This window comes from Scyliorhinus canicula, chromosome 10 (genome assembly GCF_902713615.1).
Source record: "Scyliorhinus canicula chromosome 10, sScyCan1.1, whole genome shotgun sequence".
NCBI lineage: Eukaryota > Metazoa > Chordata > Chondrichthyes > Carcharhiniformes > Scyliorhinidae > Scyliorhinus > Scyliorhinus canicula.
Genome location: NC_052155.1, coordinates 17,063,714 through 17,085,561, shown reverse-complemented (window position 1 = coordinate 17,085,561; position 21,848 = coordinate 17,063,714). Strand labels below are relative to the sequence as shown.

The 21,848-nt window shown below is 50.2% G+C and overlaps 1 protein-coding gene and 1 long non-coding RNA gene across 2 annotated transcripts in view; one reads left to right on the top strand and one right to left on the bottom strand.

Moving 5' to 3' along the window:
- ldlrad4a (low density lipoprotein receptor class A domain containing 4a) overlaps nucleotides 1-4,598 on the bottom strand; it is a 405,943-nt gene extending 401,345 nt beyond the window's left edge. Inside the window, exon 1 of the mRNA XM_038808646.1 lies at nucleotides 4,467-4,598. The gene's annotated coding sequence lies outside the window, so the exon portion shown is untranslated. The remainder of the gene's footprint in view (nucleotides 1-4,466) is intronic.
- Nucleotides 4,599-4,715: 117 nt separating this feature from the next.
- LOC119972248 lies at nucleotides 4,716-9,445 on the top strand. The gene is made up of 2 exons (XR_005462016.1): nucleotides 4,716-4,890; nucleotides 9,232-9,445. It is a non-coding gene; the product is annotated as an uncharacterized LOC119972248 (long non-coding RNA).
- The last annotated feature ends 12,403 nt before the right edge of the window (nucleotides 9,446-21,848 follow it).

Genomic DNA, 21,848 nt, shown 5'->3' with positions numbered 1-21,848 from the left:
CCCTCCTCCGGCCAAGCAATTGCTTGACCCCCCCTACTTCCCCCATTGCACTCCCATAAGTCAGCTGACTCCTGCTGACCCCAGCCGCTCCCGCCTCTGCCACCGATCCCCGCAGAGTTCCCTCCTAAAACCCAAGTCCCCCCCCCCCCCCCCCCCCCCCCCACACCCCCTGCAAACCAATGTGGACTCCAATCCACTACCGCCTCCCCGCGTCCGGCCCCGCCCCCTCTTTCTGCAGGAAAAGAAAACCCGTGCTCCCAGTCCGGGCTGACCCTGCCCTCTATGGCGCAGCTCCATTCTCCTGCAACCTCACCCCCATCCCCAGAGGCCCAGGGTTCCCGGCCCCTTCCCCCCCCACCGAACGTGGGGAACAACCCCTCCCAGACCAGCACCCGCACAGAAAAAAAAAGAAACACAAATATCACCCTCTCCCACTCCACAACATCCCCCAAAGCATGCTACAGATCACTAATTTGAGTCCAGCTTTTCATTTTTGATAAAGGTCCACGCCTCGTCCGGCGTATCAAAATAGTGGTGACGGTCCTGATATGTGACCCACAGTCCCGCGGGCTGCAACAGCCCAAACTTCCCTTTCCGTGGAGAACCGCCTTGGCCCGATTGAATCTTGCCCTCTTCTTGGCCAGCTCTGCACTCCAGTCCTGGTAAATTTCAGCATTCTCCCACCTGCTGCTCCGCTCCTTCTTCGCCCATGTCAAGACACACTCCCTGTCGGGTAGCGGTGAAACCTCACCACCACAGCTCTCGGCGGCTCATTCGCCCTCGGTCTCCTCGCCAGGACTCTGTGCGCCCCATCCAGCTCCAAGGGCCTCGGAAAGGCTCCCGCACCCATCAGCATGCTCAGCATCGTGGCTACATACGACCCAGCATCCGACCCCTCCGCACCCTCAGGGAGACCCAGAATCCGCTAATTCTTCCTTCTCGACCTGTTTTCCAGGTTCTCGAATTTCTCCTGCCACTTTTTATGGAGCGCCTTGTGCGCCTCCACCTTCACTGCCAGGCCCAGGGTCTCGCCCTCGTTATCAGAGGCCTTCTGCTGCACCTCTTTAATCGCTGTTCCGTTCATCCTCTGGGTCTCTACCAGCCTTTCCATCGACGCCTTCATAGGGGCCAACATCTCTGCCTTCAATTCCGCAAAGCAGCTTCGTAGAAACTCTTGCTGCTCCCGCGACCATTGAGCCCACGCCGCCTGGTCTCCGCCCGCCGCCATCTTGCTTTTTTGCACCCGTTCTCCTCTCTTCTCTAATGCCCCTTTTTTGACCGCACCGCTCCTGGTCCACTCCATACAGTGCTGGGGGGACCTTACTGCCGTCTTCCCACACCGGGAATCGTCAACCAAGTGCTGCTGGGGCTCCTTAAAAGGGCCCAAAAGTCTGTTTTCGGCAGGAGCTGCCGAACGTGCGACCTACCCAGGCATAGCCGCAACTGGAAGTCGTGTCGATCTCTGTCTTAAAGACACTCAGTGAATTGGTCTCCACAGCTTTCTGCGGTAAAAAGTTCCACAGATTCACCACCCTCTGGCTGAAGAAATACCTCCTCATCTCGGTTTTAACGGATCTGAGATGGTGTCCTCTGGTTCTAGTTTTTGTAAACATGAATACACAACATCTCGCAAAATGACCCCAAGGATGAACCCAAGATGGCAAGCAATAAATTACTGGAAAGGAAAAGATACTTGGCATAATTTCCTAATTTTGTTCCAGAAAGGAAGACCTGTGTTTGAAGTAAAACCGAAATGAAGCATCAATCGTATCATTGGCAGTTAAGTGAAACAACCAGATACAAAAATGCAGATTTGGACAAAGAGCAGCAAGATGATTTGAGAGGAAGGGTCCAAATGTTTTGCTATGGGTATTTGAAATATAATTTCAACAATGTTTGGCACTAGGATCAAGAACCAGAGGTTCATTTAAGATGAATAGCACAAGCATCTATAGCAACTGGAGAAAAAACTTTGACAGAGCAAGTATGAGCTGGGAGGATATGCTATATAAAATATTTGTTGGATTATGGCAGTTCTTGTCACCTCATTATGAAAGAGGTGATTGCATGAGAGGAGATTTAAGAGGCTATTGCCTGGACTGGAAAATGTAGTTAGGAGAAAAAATTGGAGAGGCTAGAGTTGTTTTCTTTGTAACAGAAAGGGGTTGAGGGAGATCGATAAAACTGAGGGGCTTAGATAAAATGGACAGATGCCCCTATTTCCCTTGTGGTGGGGATCTAGAACTCACTGCCTAAAAGGCTGCTGGAGGCAGGAACCTTCATAACATTTAAAAGTACTTAAATAGACACATGAAGTCCCATATCATACAAGACTACAGACCAGGAACTAGAAAATGGGATTATGTTGGATGGCCACCTGTCAGTTCGCACGGACAATTACCAAACGGCCTCCTTACATGCCGCAAATGTCTATGATTCTACAAGTAGTTAGGATCTGAAATACATTGCCGGGGAGACTGGTGGAGGCAGATTCAATTTTGGCTTTTATACGGGAATTGGATAAGCATACAAACCGTGAATATTTTCAGGGAAAGAGAGCAGGAGTGGAAAGAGTTGATTTGCTTGCAGGGTGCTGGCATGAACACAGCTGGCCAAATGTCCTGCTTCTGTGCTAATTCATAGAATAGAATAATACAATCCCTACAGTGTGGAAGGAGACAATTTTGCCCATGGAGTCTGCACCGACCCTCCGAAAGAGCACCCTACCTAGGCCCACTCCTTGCCCCATCGTTGTAACTCCACCTAACCTTTGGACACTGAGGGACAATTTAGCATGGCCAATCCACCTAACCTACACATCCTTGGACTGTGGGAGGAAGCCAGACACCTGGAGGAAACCCACACGGACACGGGAGAACCTGCAAACTCCATAATGACAGTCAGCCAAGGTCGGAATTGAACTCAGGTCCCTGGCAATGCAAAGCAGCAATGCTAACCATCGTGCTGGCCCAATGGATTCACTGGTTAGTGACAGAACTATAAACATTTTTTCATCTTCTTACAACAGTGACTACACTTCAAAAGTACCGCATTGTCTGTAAAGCATTTTGTCACATCCGGTGGTCATGAAAAACGAACACCGCAAAGTCTTTCTTTTATATATAAGCATATGCATGTGCAGGATTTAAAAAGGAATGGATTGTTTGCAACTATTTTGTGCTTGAAAATAATGCTCATGACATCATATGAACACAAGTCACCTGAAGCCATAATCGTTTTTTGAAATCATAACATTGTATAAGCGCAGCAACATGCTGCACCTCTCAGTCATGGGATGCGGGTTGGTGGCTACGATCCTTCACAACCGAAACACCAAATCCCAAAGGCAGAAAGGTCAGGGACCCAATTAAGTTCAAATCTCCCCCAAAAATATCAGGAAGGCGTCATCGAGTTTGAGGCGCTTTTTCATCCTCCCAGAAGACAAAGGGAACAAATACATGTCAAAAATAAATGACTCCTCTTTCAAACTTCACACTGCAAATATGCTAAAATATCCATCCAGACATTATTGGCATGGGGGGGGGGGGGGGGGGTACTGCGTTCAGCACAGACTGCAGCAAGATGTATCCAGGATTTGGCATTGAAGGGCATAATCGAAATGAAAAAATAAATCAGGGGATTAAGGAACGACAGATTAATGTTTGCGCCCGGACAGGCTCGGAGTTTATCATTCATGGTTATTCAACAGTCCAAAAGCAACTCAGAACCAAGGTGAGCCACCATGAAGCATCCTCAATCACCCTGCACTTTCGCAACAAACTTTAAAAATACAAACAAGTTCGACCCTTCCTGCAATGGAATTATGACATATTGAACTCGATTAATACATCAGTAGCCTCTTGGCACAGCTAGCAAGCGCCCAGATTTTTTTTTTCGGGTCCAGTTTATTAACCACAAAACAAACCAGCTGTTCAAGCAATTTAAACAGCCAACGCAATGACGAAGAATGCCCATCATATGTTTTTAAATCACCAAACTGCCTCCGATTGCGCTGCAATAATTACTTGAGGCACAAGTTCTGCGAGGCACGTGTTGTACTTTAAAGGGTTTTTTATTTTGCTGTCACCAAGTGTGAGGTTTTTTTTGGGGGGGGGGGTTGTTACTGGACGTGCTGTTGACTTTAAACTTGGGCCTCTGGCTAAACACAAGAGGCACGGCGACAGACAGCTTTTTTTTAATGTGTGACTGCCCCCAAGTCTGGCTCGCAGCTCTCCTCCCTGTCTGGCTCCGATAGGAACACAAACACACAAATCTGCAGCCAGACACCGCAAACAACCATTTTTTAAAAATACAACCCGCCGCTCGCAATCGGCCGAGCGACGGGGATGATTATCGCCAAAATAGCACAATCGCGCTTCCCGAATTTCAAAGAACCCCATTCCCCTCCGCCCTGCCAATAAATAAATAAATAAACCGTGGATAAATGCAATGACAGCGAGACTCACACACTCTCTCTCAGCCCCGCGGCTCTTGTCTGGCGTCTTTCTCACTGACTGAGTGACTGAGCTGCGCTCGAGCTCCTCCTCCTCCTCGCGCCGCCGCTCCCCCCACTCCTCACCAACCGTCCTAACCGTCTCTCACACACAGCCTCCGCGCGCGCGACCCCCCTCCCCCGCCGCGTGTCGTCACCCCCTCCTCCGCCGCGTGTCGTCACCCAACTCGAGCTCCATTCATACAAACCCGGGGGGCGCGAGCAGCGGCAAGGACAAGGGTAAAGAAACCTCTCTGCCCCTTCCACCCCCCCACCCAACCACCGCGCTCATCTCCCCTCGCCGTCACCGCGCCACCTGCAGGACGGGAAGGTGACAGACACCACACCGTCTGGGGGGTGGGCTGTGTCTTTCCAGTGATGTTGCGCGCCACTTTTAGGTGAGTTGGAGGAATTTTCAAAAGTTTCTCACGGAGTCAACGCTCTTGCATATTTGTTTATCTTAACGAGCTGTTCAAAGAGACAAAAAAACACGTCGAGTTTCACTTTCTCGGAACAAGAGCATTTCCAAAATCGAAAAAAATTATTCACTACCAAGGGTTGTAAATAAAATTTGTTTATTCATGGCAATTTTTCTCAATTGCCTCAGGGTGAGTTTTTGTGCACAAGAGGCGAGGAGGCAGTGGCGTGGTGGTATTGTCACTGGATTAGTAATCCATTGGAATATAGGGACTGGAGTTGGCCATTCAGCCCCTTGAGCCTGCTCCACCTTTCAATGAGATCATGGCTGATCTGTGACCTAACTCCATATACTTGCCATTTGCCCATTTCCTTTAACACTTTTACTCACCAAAAATTTATCTATCTCAAATTTAAAATGAACTGATCTAGCATCGGTGTCATTGCCATTTGTGATGTGGAGATGCTGGCGTTGGACTGGGGTGAGCACAGTAAGAAGTCTTACAACACCAGGTTGAAGTCCAACAGGTTTGTTTCAAACACGAGCTTACGGAGCATAGCTCCTTCACCTGAGGAAGGAGCTACGCTCCGTAAGCTCGTGTTTGAAACAAACCTGTTGGACTTCAACCTGGTGTTGTAAGACTTCTTATTGTCATTTGTGGAAGAGAGTTCCAAGCTTCTAGCACCCTTTGTATGTAGAATTGCTTCCCAACATCTCCCCTGAATGGTCTGGCCCTAATATTTAGACTATACCCTAGTTCTAGAATCTCCAATCAGTGGAAACAGTTTATCTTTATCTACCCTGTCTTTTCCTGTTAATATCTTGAAGACATCGGTCAAATCACCCCTTCTAAATTCTAGAGAAAACAGGCCCAACAAGCCACTTAGTTGCTTCATATCGCTAAAAAGTCTAAAGACAACGGCATACGCAGCCCCTGCAAAGTCTTCCTTACTAACTGGGAACTAGTGCCAAAATTATGAGAGCTGTCTCACAGACTTGGTAAGCAACAGCCTGACATTGTCATACTCACGGAATCATACCTTACTGACAATGTCCCAGACACCACCATCACAATTCCACCAGAGGAGGTAGCACAGTGGTATACAGTCAGAAGGGAGTTGCCCTTTCGACTCCAGGCCCTATGAAGTTTCATGGATCTGGACAAAAATGGGCAAGGAGACCCCTACCTAATTACTGCCTACCATTCCCATCAGCTGATGAATTGATTGATTGATATTTATTGTCACGTGTACTAAAGTACAGTGAAAAGCATTTGATTTGATTTGTCACATGTACCGAAGTACAGTGAAAAGTATTTTTCTGCGGCCAAGGGGACGTACACAGTACATACATAGTAGATAAGAATAATCAACAGTGTACATTGACAAATGGTACATCGACTGTGATTGGCCCCTTGTTCGGCACTAACCAAACAAAGCAAACACATGAACAAGAGCAGCATAGGACGTTGCGAATAGTGTTCTTACAGGGAACAGATCAGTCCAATGGGGAGTCAATGAGGAGTCTAGTAGCTGTGGGGAAGAAGCAGTTCCTATGTCTGGATATGCGGGCCATATTTTTCTGCAGCCACGGGAACATACATAGTACGGGGACATAGTAGAAAAAAGAATAATTGACAGTACATTGACAAATGGTACATCAACAAATAGTGATTAGTTACAGTGCGGAACAAGGGCCAAACAAGCAATACATGAGCAAGAGCAGCATAGGGCGTCGTGAATAGTGTTCTTACAGGGAACAGGTCAGTCTGAGGGAGAGTCGTTGAGGAGCCTAGTAGCTGTGGGGAAGAAGCTGTTCTTCTGTCTCATCAGTACCCCTCCACATTGAACACCATTTGGAGGAAGCACTGAGGGTTGCAAGGGCAAAGAAGTACTCGAGGTGGGGGACTTCCATGTCCATCACCAAGAGAGGGTCGGTAACATCACTCCTTACCAAGCTGGCTAAGTCCAAAAGGGCATAGCTGCAAGACTGCATCTGTGGCAGGTGGTAAGAAAACCAACATGAGGGAAAAACCGACTTGACTACTTCCCCATAAACCTGCCTGCCGCAACTGCATCTTTCCATGACAGATTAGTTGAATGACCACCTTACAGTCCTTGTGGAGATGAAGTCCCGTCTTCGCATTGAAGATACCGTCTATTGTGTTGTAGCACTACTGCAATGCTAAATGGGATAGATTTAGAACAGGCCTAGCAACTGAAGACTGGGTTGATCATTAGGTGAATTGAACATTCTGAATTCTCCCTCAGTGTACCCGAGCAGGCGATAGTGTGGCGACTAGTGGATTTTCACAGTAACTTTGCAGTGTTATTTAAGACTACTTGTGACACTAATAAGGGTGGCACAGTGTTTAGCACTGTTGCATCACAGCACCAGGGTTCGATTCTGACCTCGGGTGACTGTGGAGTTTTCACTTTCTCCCCGTGCCTGCGTGGGTTTCCTCTGGTTGCTCACAGTCCAAAGATGTGCAGGCGAGGTGGATTTGCAATATTAAATTGCCTCATTGGGTTGCGTTTCAGGAATAGGGTGGGGGATTGGGCTGAGGTGGGGCGGTCTTTCTAAGGGTCGGTGCAGACTCGATGAGCCAAATGGCCTCCTTCTGCACTGTAGGGACTCTATGAAAGATTATTATTATTAGATACTGTGGGCCATTAGCAGCAGCAGAATTGTACTCAACCTCATGGTCCAGCATATCCTCCACTCTACCATTACTGCCAAGCCAGGGGATCAAACCTGGTTCAACAAAGATTGCAGGAGGGTATGCCAGGAGCAACACCAGGCATACCTAAAAATGAAGTGTCAGGAGGCCATTCGGCGCCGGCCCTTGGAAAGGGCACCCCCCTCAAACCTCACACCTCCACCCTATCTCCGTAACCCCACCTAACCTTTTTGGACACAAAGGGCAATTTCACATGGCCAATCCACCTAACCTGCACATCTTTGGACTGTGGGAGGAAACCAGGTCACCTGGAGCAAACCCATGCAGACACGGGGAGAACATGCAGACTCCGCACAGACAGTGACTCAAGCCGGGACTTGAACCCGGTGCTGTGAAGCAACCGTGCTAGCCACTGTGCAACCATGCCGCCTTCAACTTTGATTTGATTTGATTTGTTATTGTCACATGTATTAGTTTACGGTGAAAAGTATTGTTTCTTGCATGCTATACAGAAACGCATATCGTACATAGAGAAAGAAGGAGAGACTACAGAATGTAATGTTACAGGATCTGAGTGCACAATCAGGGACCTGTCAGGACCCGTTGCTTTCAGAGGGTTCACTTTCAAGAAGGCCGATCTGACTTCGGAAGCTGTGACCGTAAGAATGGGTGTGTCCGAGGCTGCTGGGGCAGTTGTCAATGGCTAATAACTGATTTTTCAAAATTGTGATTTCAGATTAATTTTTTTTTTTTTTTTAAATGGTAATGGATTTTCTTTCAAATTAAGGAAAATAAGTAACAGAATGAAGTTTTCATGATGAGATTTAATAGGTGGCGATCAGGCTACATCAATCAATCCATATAGATTATTGGTTGGCCCTGATTACAATCCTTGGTTTCAATTCTGAGGCTATGTCCCCACGCCAGCGTGGGAATGGTGGTGTTTTATGCCCGAAAAAATGGCGCAAAACGGCCACCGATCCTCCGTTTGGCTGGGGGCTAGCAGCAAGGCAGCGTAGAGCACACAGCTCTGGCTGCCGATACGGCCCGGAGAATTGCTGGGTCCGTGGCTGGGCATGCGCACGGCAGTGGCCGTGTGCGGACCTAGCCAGTGAAATAGTGCCCCCCCCCCCTTTGGCTGGCTCACGTGCCCCAGACAACCCCCCCCCCACAGTGCCCCCAGCCTGCAGCCGTCTCCCCTTCCCGCAAATCAGCCCTCGCCCAACTGTGGCAGCGTTAGACTGAGTCCGTACCGAGTTCCAGACAGGATGGGAACACACGTGATCCACATCATTGGGAACTCAGCAGGTCAGTGATGGATCATTGGGGCATGGTCCTCAGACAATGTCCTGACGCCGTCGATACGTCGTGCGGCATGGCTTTGGAGAGGTGGAGCATCGCGAACGCGGTGCCCCCCTGATGTGGTCGGGATCTGTGATTCTCCGGCCGATCGCCGAACCCGATTGAGGCGTCAGCAACCGGAGAATCCAGCCCAATGTGTCTCAGAAAATTAAGAACAGGGTGGGCCATTTCATTTTTGAATTCTTCTAAATTCTTCAAATACCGTGTATAAAACACAGTATCCAAGGTAATTTTTTCTAGTCATTCATATATATGTACTTTCTGTCTCTTCTTTCTTAGGCAAGATTATGACAGGACGTCCTACAAGAGAGGAGAAAAATTAAAACATGCTAAATTTGAAGGCAGCAGAACTTGTCCATCTGTTAGATGTCACTTTGGCATACACAAATGTTGATCTGAAAGAGATCACTGAAAACCTAAATCTTGAAACTTATGTAACTGTTCAAATAAGCACAAAACTTAAGTAAGTTAAATAAAGCTGTATTAAAATCAAGCTGTTGTGAGGACTGATTTGTCTGTTTTGTCAGTTGACGCCAGTAGAGGGCAGCAACATATTGGCACCCCATATGGAACATGTCCAATGGCCCGGCCTGGAGTTAAACATCTCAAACGCCCAGCCTGGGCCTGAATTAAGAAAGCAGTAACCTCACGTGATGGTCAGGATTAAATGGGTGAAGGGAGCATAAACAAAGGATTGGGTAGCCGATTAGTTCCGAGGGTGTGCTCGAACTACTGACGTTGAGACAAATTATTAAAGCAAAGGATTAGAGTGACTTCATCAGCAAAAGTAACCTCCAATAATCAGCCTTGAGGGATGTTCAGCAGACCTCGAGTGTGTAGACGAGGAGAGACCAGACAGGAAGTTAGTGACAAAGGTACCTGGGAAGGAATTGTAACGGATTAAGGAGAGACACCCTCTCCTCTTCCTCTCCGCACCGAACCTCAAAAGCAGTCAATTCCCATGTTGATTAACTGAGTTCTGAGAAATGGCCGAGTCTCAGTGGAATGGGAATCGGCCCTCAGGGAGTACCTAAACCATAAATGGCCTAAGTGGATAGACAGTTTGGGGAAAAACTAAACGGTCTGGGACCTGTCAGACAGAGACAGTGGAAGAACCCCACCCTGAGTTAGCAAAACCTGTGTCTACATGTGAGACAGCCATAGCAATACTTAGTTGTATACAAGAGTTAAAAGAAACAGATAGAATATTTAAGACATGATAAAGACCTGGAGATAGAAAATTTAAAACGAGTTGAAAGCTGCAAAATCAGATTTACTGACAGAGGTGCAAAAGAATCAGATGAATTTGGTACATATAAGCAAATGGAAACTGAGAAAGTTTATCTGGAAAAGGAGTGAGCTGTTAGTGAATGAAGCTCAGCCCAGAAAGAAATCAAAAGGGTAAAGAAGAGATATACTAATTGGGTGGCACAGTGGTTAGCACTGCTGCCTACAGCGCTCAGGTCCCGGGTTTGATCCAGGTCACTGTCTGTGTGGAGTTTGCACATTCTCCTCGTGTCTGTGAGTTTCACCCCCATAACTCAAAAATATGCAGGTTAGGTGGATTGCCCCTTAGTTTGAAAAAAAAATTGGGTACTCTAAATTTATTTAACAAAAGAAATGTGCTAATTTACAAGCAACCATAAAAGCTTTGCATCAAACAAGTAAAACGGTTCGACATCACGCTACCGATCATTTGAAATGTCAGCACGAGTCAGATAAGTTGAAGTCGCAACTCCAGATCTGGAGGGTCAGATGTGCGCCTTCAAAGCTGTAGAATTAAAGAATATGAAGGGAGTGTACGGTGGGGTGTATGGAGATCAGGAGGAAATCAAGAGGTCTGACCATTCTCCTCCTTGGTCTGAAGATCCAAGCCCCAGTCCCTCCGCTCCACAAGGAGAACCAATTCCCATGAACCACATCACAAAAACTCGGACTTGAGGCATGGAGTATGACATGCCACATACAGTGGCCCAGTTATTGGAAATAGCAATAAAGGTCCTCAAGAGTTCTTTATTACTTCCAGCAACGGGGGATTGTTCAGGGTTTAAATATGGATGAGGGGAGGAAACTCTTGTTGATGTGTTTAGGTTTGGCTGTTTGCTCAGTCTCACCCAGGGGGAGCACAGTAAGAAGTCTTACAACACCAGGTTAAAGTCCAACAGGTTTGTTTCAAACACTAGCTTTCGGAGCACTGCTCCTTCCTCAGGTGAATGAAGATGTATGTTCCAGAAACAGAGATATAGACAAAGTCAAAGATGCAAGACGATACTTTGAATGAGAGTCTTTGCAGGTAATTAAGTCTTTACAGATCCAGAGAGAGGGGTAATCCCAGGTTAAAGAGGTGTGAATTGTCTCTAGCCAGGACAGTTGGTAGGATTTCGCAAGCCCAGGCCAGATGGTGGTGGATGAATGTAATGCGACATGAATCCAAGGTCCCGGTTGAGGCCGCACTCATGTGTGCAGAGCTTGGCTATAAGTTTCTGTTCGGCGATTCTGCATTGTCGCGCATCCTGAAAGCCACCTTAGAGAACACTTACCCAAAGATCAGAGGCTGAATGCCCTTGACCACTGAAGTGTTCCCCGACTGGAAGGGAACATTCCTGCCTGGCGATTGTCGCACGATGCCCGTTCATCTGTTGTTGCAGCGTCTACATGGTCTCGCCAAAGTACCACGCTTCAGGACATTCTTTCTTGCAGCGTATAATGTAGACAACGTTGGTTGAGGCGCACAAGGGGACCCAGGGGAACCCAGGGGGAACACTCGAGAAAGTGGCCATCCCAACAGCTGTGGGATTCAGTAGAGAGGACCCGGTAAAAGGTCTGAATAAGTGAAATGAAAATGAAATGAAAATCGCTTATCGTCTCGAGTAGGCTTCAATGAAGTTACTGTGAAAAGCCCCTAGTCGCCACATTCCGGCGCCTGTTCGGGGAGGCAGTTACGGGAAGTGCAGGCAAAGGAAAGGGGAGCATCACATGTCCTTTGCTAACCACCTGTGGACACTAATGCTCCAAGGCCGTGACACTACAGTTAAGAGAATCAGAACACCTACACTCCTCGCAGACAAGACCGTTCATGCCAAAACATAAAGGGGGGAAACCCGGGACACCTGGGCCGGGGCCACCACCGCCCCGCCCTTAACATTTTTCTTGAGGCACAGATGACGGATGAGGATTTGAAACAAATCAGGGGTGGAGCATTTCCGGCATCTCATAACAAATCGAAAGCTAACATAAAGGACAGTCTCGTCCTTAAGGGTGGAAGTTATGTGGTGCCGACCCAGGATCGGAACCCCCCCCCCCCCCCCCCCAACCCCACACACATACACAACATTGAATTAAAACAAGGAACTCCTTTAACTGCTCAGGTGATGCAGAATGCCATGACCCTATTCGGAATAAAACGGAGCCTCTCCTCCACAGTATAGCGGTATAATGGAAAGAATGAAATTAACTTTGAAAGACATGAATCCGGTAAACTGCCCAACAAAATAACTCTACTTGGAAAGCAGTTCTGCCCTTTGTCCTAAAGATATTCCGAAATACCGGATCCAGCTGAGCAGGTTTTACTCCCCATGTCCCGATGACAGGATGCCCCATGAGAGGAATGGAACCCTTGCTGGGATTGGATATGTCAGAGCCAGAATGAACAGCTGTCAGCCACACTGTACAACAATTGATGGATAATATCCAAGCCTCCCATATGGCTGCTGCAGTTAAAATGGGACAGAAAAGGAAGGGCAGCAAAGCACATTTTGATGGGAAGGTCAAGCCTGTGGAGTATGAGATTGGGAAAAAAAGTCATGTTCCAAATTCTGGAATGTTTTTATCCCCTAAATATAGTGAACCACATTCTGTAGTAGACAAAACAAAGTCCCTTGGTGCACAAAGTATTGTAAGACTCTGGTAAAAATGGGTGGTACCATGTAAACCAGTTGAAGATATTCAACTCTCCGGGCAATCACCAGCACCATGTGTTGCTAGATGTGCGAGGGTTTATGTGATGGACATGTTGGCGAAGTTGATGGGGGCTGAGGCGTTCCCTCGGCCTCTGGAAGTGGATAGAGCACACAGAGCCCTCACGAAGAAGCCCCGAGTGAACGTGCCGCTGAGGGTGATGGTGGTACATTTTCACCATTTCCTGGACTAGGAACTCGTTCTGTGATGAGCCAAGAAAAAACGGAGCAGCATGTGGGAGAATTGTGAGCTGCGCATTTATCAGGACCTGCGCGCGGATTTGGCCAAGAGGTGAGCTGGGTTTAATCGGGCAAAAACAGCCCTCTTTAAGAATGGGGTGAAGTTTGGGATATTGTACCCAGCCTGTCTGTGGGTCACACATGAGGAACGGGACTTCTACTTTGATGTCCGGACGATGCATGAATGTTTATTAAAGAAAAAAGACTGGACGTGAACTAAAAGACACTGAAGCCTTGGAGAGTACTGTGGTGGCGATTTGTTGTGCTGGGCTGTATAAGTGGTGTTATGTGTAATAAGGGGTTGTTTTGATGGCTAAAGTTAACTTTGTCTGACAGGGAAGCTGGAGGGGGTGCGGATGGTACTTGTGAACAAATATGCTCCGAATTGGGACGATGTGGAATTTATGAGACGGGTGTTAGGTTAGATCCCAGACTTAGAGTCACATAACCTGATTAAGGGAGGAGATTTTATCACAGTCATTGATCCGGAATTGGACCGGTCAAAATCCAAGACAGGGAGGAGGCCGGCTGCGGCAAAGGAATTGAAGGGGTTTATGGAACAGATCGGGGAAGTAGACCCATGGAGGTTTACACGGCTGAGGACGAAGGAGTTTTCTTGTTTCTCCCATGTCCACAAGGTATAGTCTCGCATTGACGTTTTTGTTCTGAGCTAATACCGGGGGTGGTGGATACTGAGTACTCGGCAATCGCAGTGTCGGATCATGCCCCACATTGGGTGGATCTACGGGTTAGTGTGGAGAGAGGGCAACGCCTGCTGTTGAGGCTTGATGTGGGGTTGTTAGCAGACGAGGCAGTCTGTGGGCGGGTTAACAAGTCCATCCAGAACTACCTGGAAATAAATGATACGGGGGAGGTCTCTGCAGCGACGGTTTGAGAAGCATTGAAGGCTGTGGTCAGAGGGGAATTAATCTCGATACGGGCCCACAGAGAAAAGGCGGAACGGGCTGAGGGGGATAGGTTAGTGGAGGAGATACTCCAGGTGGACTGGAGAAACTCAGAGGCCCCGGACGCGGGGCTACTGAGGGAGCGGCGGAGGTTACAGGCAGAGTATGGGCTGTTGACTATAGGGAAACGGTGTAACAGTTGAGGAAGGCAAGGGGGACAATTTAGGAGTATGGGGAAAAGGCAAGCAGAATGTTAGCGGACCAGCTCAGAAAAAGGGAGGCGGCCAGGGAGATAGGGAGAGTAAAGAGTAGAGGACGGAATAGTGTCCTGGACCCAGTGGAGGTGAATGAGGTGTTTAAGGACTTTTATATGAGTCGCAACCCCCGGCTGGGGTGGAGGGGATGAGGCAGTTTTTGGATCAATTGAGATTTCCGAGGGTAGAGGGGATCTAGTGGAAGGGTTGGGAGCCCCAATTGAGATTGAGGAAATAATCGAGGGGCTGGAGGGCATGCAGTCGGGCAAGGCCCCGGAGCCTGTCGGTTACCCGTTGGAATTCTATAAGTTTTCTGAGATATTGAGCCCACTGCTGGTGAGGACATTTAATGAAGCAAGAGAGAAGGGACTCCTCCCCCCAACAATGTCGCAGGCCTCGATTTCATTGATCCTGAAACGGGAGAAGGATCCGGAGGAATGCGGATCATACAGGCCAATTTCTCTACTGAATGTGGATGCCAAACTGCTGGCTAAGATACTGGCCACAAGGATAGAGGACTGTGTCCCGGGGTTGATAGGGGAAGACCAGATGGGATTTGTAAAGGGCAGGCAACTCAAGGCCAATGTTCAAAGGCTTTTAAATGTTATTATGATGCTCTCAGAAGCAGAGGAGTCGGAGGTGGTGGGAGCGATAGATGCGGAGAAGGCTTTTGATCAGGTGGAGTGGAATTACCTGTGGGAGGCGCTGGGAAGGTTTGGATTTGATGAGAGCTTTATTGACTGGGTGCGGTTTCTCTATCAGGCACCAGTAGCGAATGTGCGTACGAACCGGCTGAGGTCGGGATATTTTAAACTACACCGAGGGACGAGGCAAGGGTGCCCCCTCTCCCCGTTACTATTTGCTCTGGCCATAGAGCAGTTGGCCATGGCGTTAAGAGCCTCTAGGACCTGGAAAGGGCTGGTTCGGCGGTTGGGGGGGGGGGGGGGGGGAAGTGGAGCAAAGGGTCTTGCTTTACGCAGGTGACCTGCTCTTGTATATTTCAGACCCATTGGAGGGGATGGGGGAAGTAATGCAAATCCTGGATTGGGCAATTTTTCGGGGTATAAATAGAACATGGGGAAAAGCGAGATGTTTGTGATCCAGGCAAGAGGACAGGCGAAGAGACTGGTAGAGTTGCCGCTTAGAATGGTAGGGTGATGAGTGCTGATTCTGGCCGCAAAAGTGGCAGGGCGGCCACGCGGCGCAGGCCTGGGGGAGTCGCTGGTCGGGGGCCCATGACGGGGTCGCGGGGAACGAGGTGAGGCTGCGGAAGGAGACCTCCATAGTTGTAGCAAGTTCAACAGTTGCTTCAAGATTTAGGGCCCCCTTTTCCAGCAGTCGCTGGCGCACGTAATTCGATCTAAGGCCCGCAACAAAGGCATCACGTACAGCAAGTTCTCTATGTTTCGCCGTGGTTACCGCCTGGTAATTACAGTCACTAGATAAAGTTTTAAGCTCTCTCAGGAATTCTGTGAGCGATTCCGTAGGCCGCTAGCGGCGAGTAGTGAACACGTGTCGTGCATAGACTTCATTAACAGGCCTCACATACATTTTGTCGAGTAGCGCTAGGGCTTCAGTATAGGAGCCGGTACAGTTTAGTTGAGTAGAAATTCTGTGGCTCACCCTCGCATGCAGTAGGCTCAGTTTCTGCTCCTCCGTTGTTTCGGCTGTGCTTGCTTTCAGCCAGATAGGCTTTAAAACACTGGAGCCAATGAGAAAAAAATTATTTTGCCTCTGCATCCTGTGGGTCGAGTTCCAGTCGCTCAGGCTTGAGGGCTGATTCCATGATTGATCCTGACTGTTTCTTAAGTAGATTAAATTGATGAGACCATCAATTCATGAGACACGTGCTTTAAGATATGAACAGTGGTTTTAATCTACTTACAACAGAGCCAGCCTGTAACACGATAAACCCTGGATGAACTGGTCGGCTGGCTCTGGGCATCGATCTTTATACAGCAGTCCAGGGGGAGGAGCCGGGGGAGGAGCCGTGGGTGGAGCCCTGTACAAACTCCTATGCATTCCCAGTGCTACTCCCCCTAGTGGTCGGGAAACACAACTGCGCTCACAATAATATGGTATCATATATATTACAGTGTGAATTACATTCACCACATTCACTCCCTCCAAAAAAAATCAAGTCCAGCGGGGGTGGTGGTTCACAAATGGAGTCTGTCCGGTGGTCGAGTCGTCCGCTGCGATCTGCGGAGCACCGGGGTTGCAGCCTCTTGTGGTGGCTGGATGGGTGTTGTGGGTTGGGGTACGATGGCGGACTCCGGGGGTGATTGCTGTCCGAGCTCCATACCCGTCTGGTTTGACTGGGGGCGCTGGGAGCTAGCCGGTGTGGGGGCGCTGGGAGCTAGCCGGTGTGGGGGCGCTGGGAGCTAGCCGGTGTGGGGGCGCTGGGAGCTAGCCGGTGTGGGGGCGCTGGGAGCTAGCCGGTGTGGGGGCGCTGGGGGTTAGCCGGTGTGGGGGGGCTGGGAGCTAGCCGGGCGCAAAACAAATGTAGCGAGCTAGTGGGCTCAGGAGCGCGAGGGGGCGGCTGGGTGGGGTGTAGAGTGAGGGGTACCTCTGCAGTGATAGTGGGGATGCTGGATCCAGCGGGTACTAGGTCCCGGAGGGAACTCTACAAAGGCGTACTGGGGGTTTGAGTGAAGCAGGCGCACCTTCTTTACAAGGGGGTCAGTTTTGTGCACCCTGACATGCTTCCTGAGAAGTCTTCAGCCATGCCGGGAGAGAGACCCCCGTGGTAGTGCCCCTGGAAAAACTAAAGAGATGCTCATGAGGGGTCTGGTTGGTCGCGGTACATAAGAGTGACCTAATAGCGTGGAGCGCGTCTGGGAGGACTTCCTGCCAATGGGAGACTGGGAGATTCCTGGACCGGAGGGTCAGCAGGACGGTCTTCCAGACCGTCGCGTTCTCCCTCTCCACCTGCCCGTTCCCCCTGGGGTTGTAGCTGATAGTGCTGCTCGAGGCGATGCCCTTGTCGAGCAGGTACTGACGCAGCTCGTCGCTCATGAAGGACGAACCCCGGTCACTGTGTACGTAGCTGGGGAAACCAAACAGGGTGAAGATACTATGCAGGGCCCTAATGACTGTGTGGGTGGTCATATCGGGGCACGGGATAGCAAAGGGGAAGCGGGAGAACTCGTCTATAATGTTTAGGAAGTAAACGTTCCTGTTAGTTGAGGGTAGTGGCCCTTTGAAATCGATCACGAGGCGTTCAAAGGGCCTAGAAGCCTTGACCAGGTGGGCCCTGTCTGGTCTATAGAAGTGCGGTTTGCACTCCGCGCAGATCGGGCAGTCCCTGGTGACAGCTTTTACCTCCTCGGTGGAGAAAGGCAGATTTCGGGTTTTGATGTAATGGGCGAGCCGGGTGACCCCCGGGTGGCAGAGGTCGTAGTGGATAACTTTTAGGCGGTCGCTCTGTGCGCCAGCGCACGTCCAGCGGGATAGGGCAACTGGGGGCTCGTTGAGCTTCCCCGGTCGATACTTAATATCGTAGCTATAGGTGGAGAGTTCGATCCTCCACCGCAGAATTTTATCATTTTTAATTTTGCCCCTTTGCGAGTTGTCAAACATGAAGGCAGCCGATCTTTGGTCGGTGATGAGGGTGAACCTCCTACCTGCGAGGTAGTGCCTCCAGTGACGAATAGCCTCCACAATGGCTCGTGCTTCCTTTTCGACTGCCGAGTGTTGGAGTTCCGAAGCAGAGAGGGTTCGGGAGAAGAATGCGACTGGTCTCCCTGCCTGATTTAAAGTGGCTGCAAGAGCTACCTCTGAGGCATCGCTCTCAACCTGAAAGGGGGTGGATTCATCCACCGCCCGCATGGCCGCTTTGGTGATGTCCTCCTTGATGCAGTTGAAGGCCTGGCGCGCCTCAGCTGACAGGGGAAACAGTGTGGCCTTAAAGAGTGGGCGGGCTTTGTCCGCATAGTGAGGGACCCACTGGGCGTAATACGAAAAGAATCCCAAGCACCGTTTGAGGGCCTTGGGACAATGAGGGAGAGGGAGTTCGAAGAGGGGGCGCATACGGTCCGGGTCGGGGCCCAGGACTCCGTTTTCCACGACATAGCCGAGGATGGCTAGTCTGGTTGTGCGGAAAATGCATTTCTCCTTGTTATATGTTAGATTTAGTTTCTGAGTCGTCTGGAGAAAACGGTAGAGATTGGCGTCCTGGTCCTGCTGGTCATAGCCGCAGATGGTAACGTTATCCAAGTACGGGAACGTGGCCCATAGCCCGTACTGGTCCACCATTCGTTCCATTGCTCTTTGGAACACCGAAACCCCATTTGTGACGCCGAAGGGAACCCGGAGGAAATGGAATAGGCGGCCATCGGCCTCGAACGCCGTGTAGTGGCGGTCCTCCGGGCGGATTGGGAGCTGGTGGTATGCAGACTTGAGATCCACCGTGGAAAAAATCCAATACTAGGCGATCTGGTTAACCATGTCTGTAATCCTGGGGAGAGGGTACGCATTGAGGAGCGTAAATCTATTAATGGTTTGACTATAGTCTACGACCATGCGGAATTGTTCCCCGGTCTTGACGACCACCACCTGAACTCTCCAGGGACTATTACTGGCCTCTATGATCCCCTCACTGAGGAACCTTCGGACCTCCGATCGAATGAACACCCTATCCTGTAGGCTGTACCGCCTGCTGCGAGTGGCTACGGGTTTACAGTCCGGGGTGAGGTTGGCAAAGAGAGGAGGGTGGGTGATTCGCAACGTGGCTAGGTTGCAGATAGTGAGTAGGGGTAGGGGCCCGCCGAAACTGAGGGTCAGACTCTTGAGATTACACTGGAAACCAAGGCCTAATAAGAGCAGGGCACAGATGTCGGGCAGGACGTAGAGCTGGAATTTTGCATAGCTTGCGCCTTGGATTGTGAGCGTCTCGGCGGTGCGCCCTTGGATCTGGACAGAGTGGGAGCCCGAAGCGAGGGAGATAGTTTGCCGTGCAGGGAAAATGGGGAGCGAACAGCGTCTTACCAGATCTGGGTGCACAAAGCTCTCAGTGCTCCCGGAGTCGAAAAGGCACGGCGTGCTGTACCCGTTGATTTGGACCGTCGCCATCGAGTTGCGTAGATGCTTCGGGCGCGATTGGTCCAGTGTGACTGCGCTGAGTTGCGGGTAGTCGGCGGCTCGATCAGCTGTGCTGGAGTGGCCCCGTGATGACTGCCCTCTGAGTTCGTAGTCGTCGAGGTGAGTTTCAGAGTTTGAAGGGGATGGATCCCAAGATGGCCACCCCATGAGTCGCACATGGCCGGCAGCATGGAGGTGGATTGCCAAGATGGCCGCCCCCATGAGTCGCACATGGCCGGCCGCATGGAGGTGGATTGCCAAGATGGTCGCCCCCATGAGTCGCACATGGCCGGCCACATGGAGGAGGATTGTCAAGATTGCCACCCCCATGAGTCGCACATGGCCGGCCGCATGGAGGATTGCCAAGATGGCCACCCCCATGAGTCGCACATGTCAGGTGGGGGCGGAGTCGGCATACAGGCTGCAGCATTTCGGGGCCTGCGGGCCTGTGAATTCAGGGAACGAGTGCTTTGAGCCGTGGGAGGGTTAGAAGCTGGGGCTTTCTTCGCCAGACACACACTGGCATAGTGTCCTTCTCGCCCGCAGCTGCTGCAGGTCGCATTACGGGCCGGGCAGTGCTGCCGCGAGTGCTGATTCTGGCCGCAAAAGTGGCAGTGTGGCCACGCGGCGCAGGCCTGGGGGAGTCGCTGGTCGGGGGCCCATGACGGGGTCGCGGGGAACGAGGTGAGGCTGCGGAAGGAGACCTCCATAGTTGTAGCAAGTTCAAGTTCAACAGTTGCTTCAAGATTTAGGGCCCCCTTTTCCAGCAGTCACTGGCGCACGTAATTCGATCTAAGGCCCGCAACAAAGGCATCGCATACAGCAAGTTCTCTATGTTTCGCCGTGGTTACCGCCTGGTAATTACAGTCACTAGATAAAGTTTTAAGCTCTCTCAGGAATTCTGCGAGCGATTCCGTAGGCCGCTAGCGGCGAGTAGTGAACACGTGTCGAGTGTAGACCTCATTAACAGGCCTCATACATTTTGTCGAGTAGCGCTAGGGCTTCAGTATAGGAGCCGGTACAGTTTAGTTGAGTAGAAATTCTGTGGCTCACCCTCGCATGCAGTAGGCTCAGTTTCTGCTCCTCCGTTGTTTCGGCTGTGCTTGTTTCAGCCAGATAGGCTTTAAAACACTGGAGCCGATGAAAAAAAAATTATTTTCCTCTGCATCCTGTGGGTCGAGTTCCAGTCGCTCAGGCTTGAGGGCTGATTCCATGATTGATCCTGACTGTTTCTTAAGTAGATTAAATTGATGAGACCATCAATTCACGAGACACGTGCTTTAAGATATGAACAGTGGTTTTAATCTACTTACAACAGAGCCAGCCTGTAACACGATGAACCCTGGATGAACTGGTCGGCTGGCTCTGGGCATCGATCTTTATACAGCAGTCCAGGGGGAGGAGCTGTGGGCGGAGCCAAGGGTGGAGCCCTGTACAAACTCCTATGCATTCCCAGTGCTACTCCCCCTAGTGGTCGGGCAACACAACTGCGCTTACAATAATATGGTATCATATATATTACAGTGTGAATTACATTCACCACATAGGAAAGAGCTTTTAGTATCTGGGAATCCAGGTGGCCGGGGAAAGGGAGGCACTGCACAAGTTAAACCTATCCCAGCTGGTAGAACAAATGAAAAGGGACTTTAAGAGATGGGACATGCTCCCGCTATCACTGGCCGGGAGGGTACAAACCGTGAAAATGACGGTCCTCCCCAGATTTCTGTTTGTCTTTCAATGCCTCCCCATCTTCATCCCAAAAGCCTTTTTCAAGCGGGTGAATAAGGTTATTTCAGGCTTTGTGTGGTCGGGTAGAACCCCGCAAGTGAATATAGTGTTGCTGGAGCGCAGTTGGGGGGGGGAGGGTTAGCTGGCCCTGCCAAACCTCTGCAATTACTACTAGGCAGCTAATATAGCCATGATCAGGAAGTGGGTAGTGTGTGTGTGTGTGTGTGTGTGTGTGTGTGTGGGGGGGGGGGGGGGGGGTCGGTGTGGGAGTGGATGGAGGTGGCGTCATGCAAAGACACAAGTTTGGGAGCATTGGTAACAGCACCTCTGCTGTTCTCGCCGGCCTGATACTCCACAAGCCCGGTGGTGGTGGCGGCTCTGAGAATCTGGGGGCAGTGGAGGAGAGCATCGGTTTGGACCCTGATTTATAATAATTATCGGTTTGTGCCGGGTAGGCTGGATGGTGGGTTCTGGAGATGGCAAAGGGCAGGAATTAGAAGGATTGGGGAATCTATTTATAGACGGGAGCTTCCCCAGCTTGAAAGCCTTGGAGGATAAATTTGAATCGCCAGCAGGGAATGGGTTTAGGTATTTGTAGGTGTGAGACTTCCTGAGAAAGCAGGTTCCGGCCTTCCCGCTGCTGCCACCATGGGGGATACAGTTGTCTCCAGTACCTGGGTGGGAGAGGGGAAGGTATCAGACATTTTTACAAGGAGGTGTGGGGATGCGGA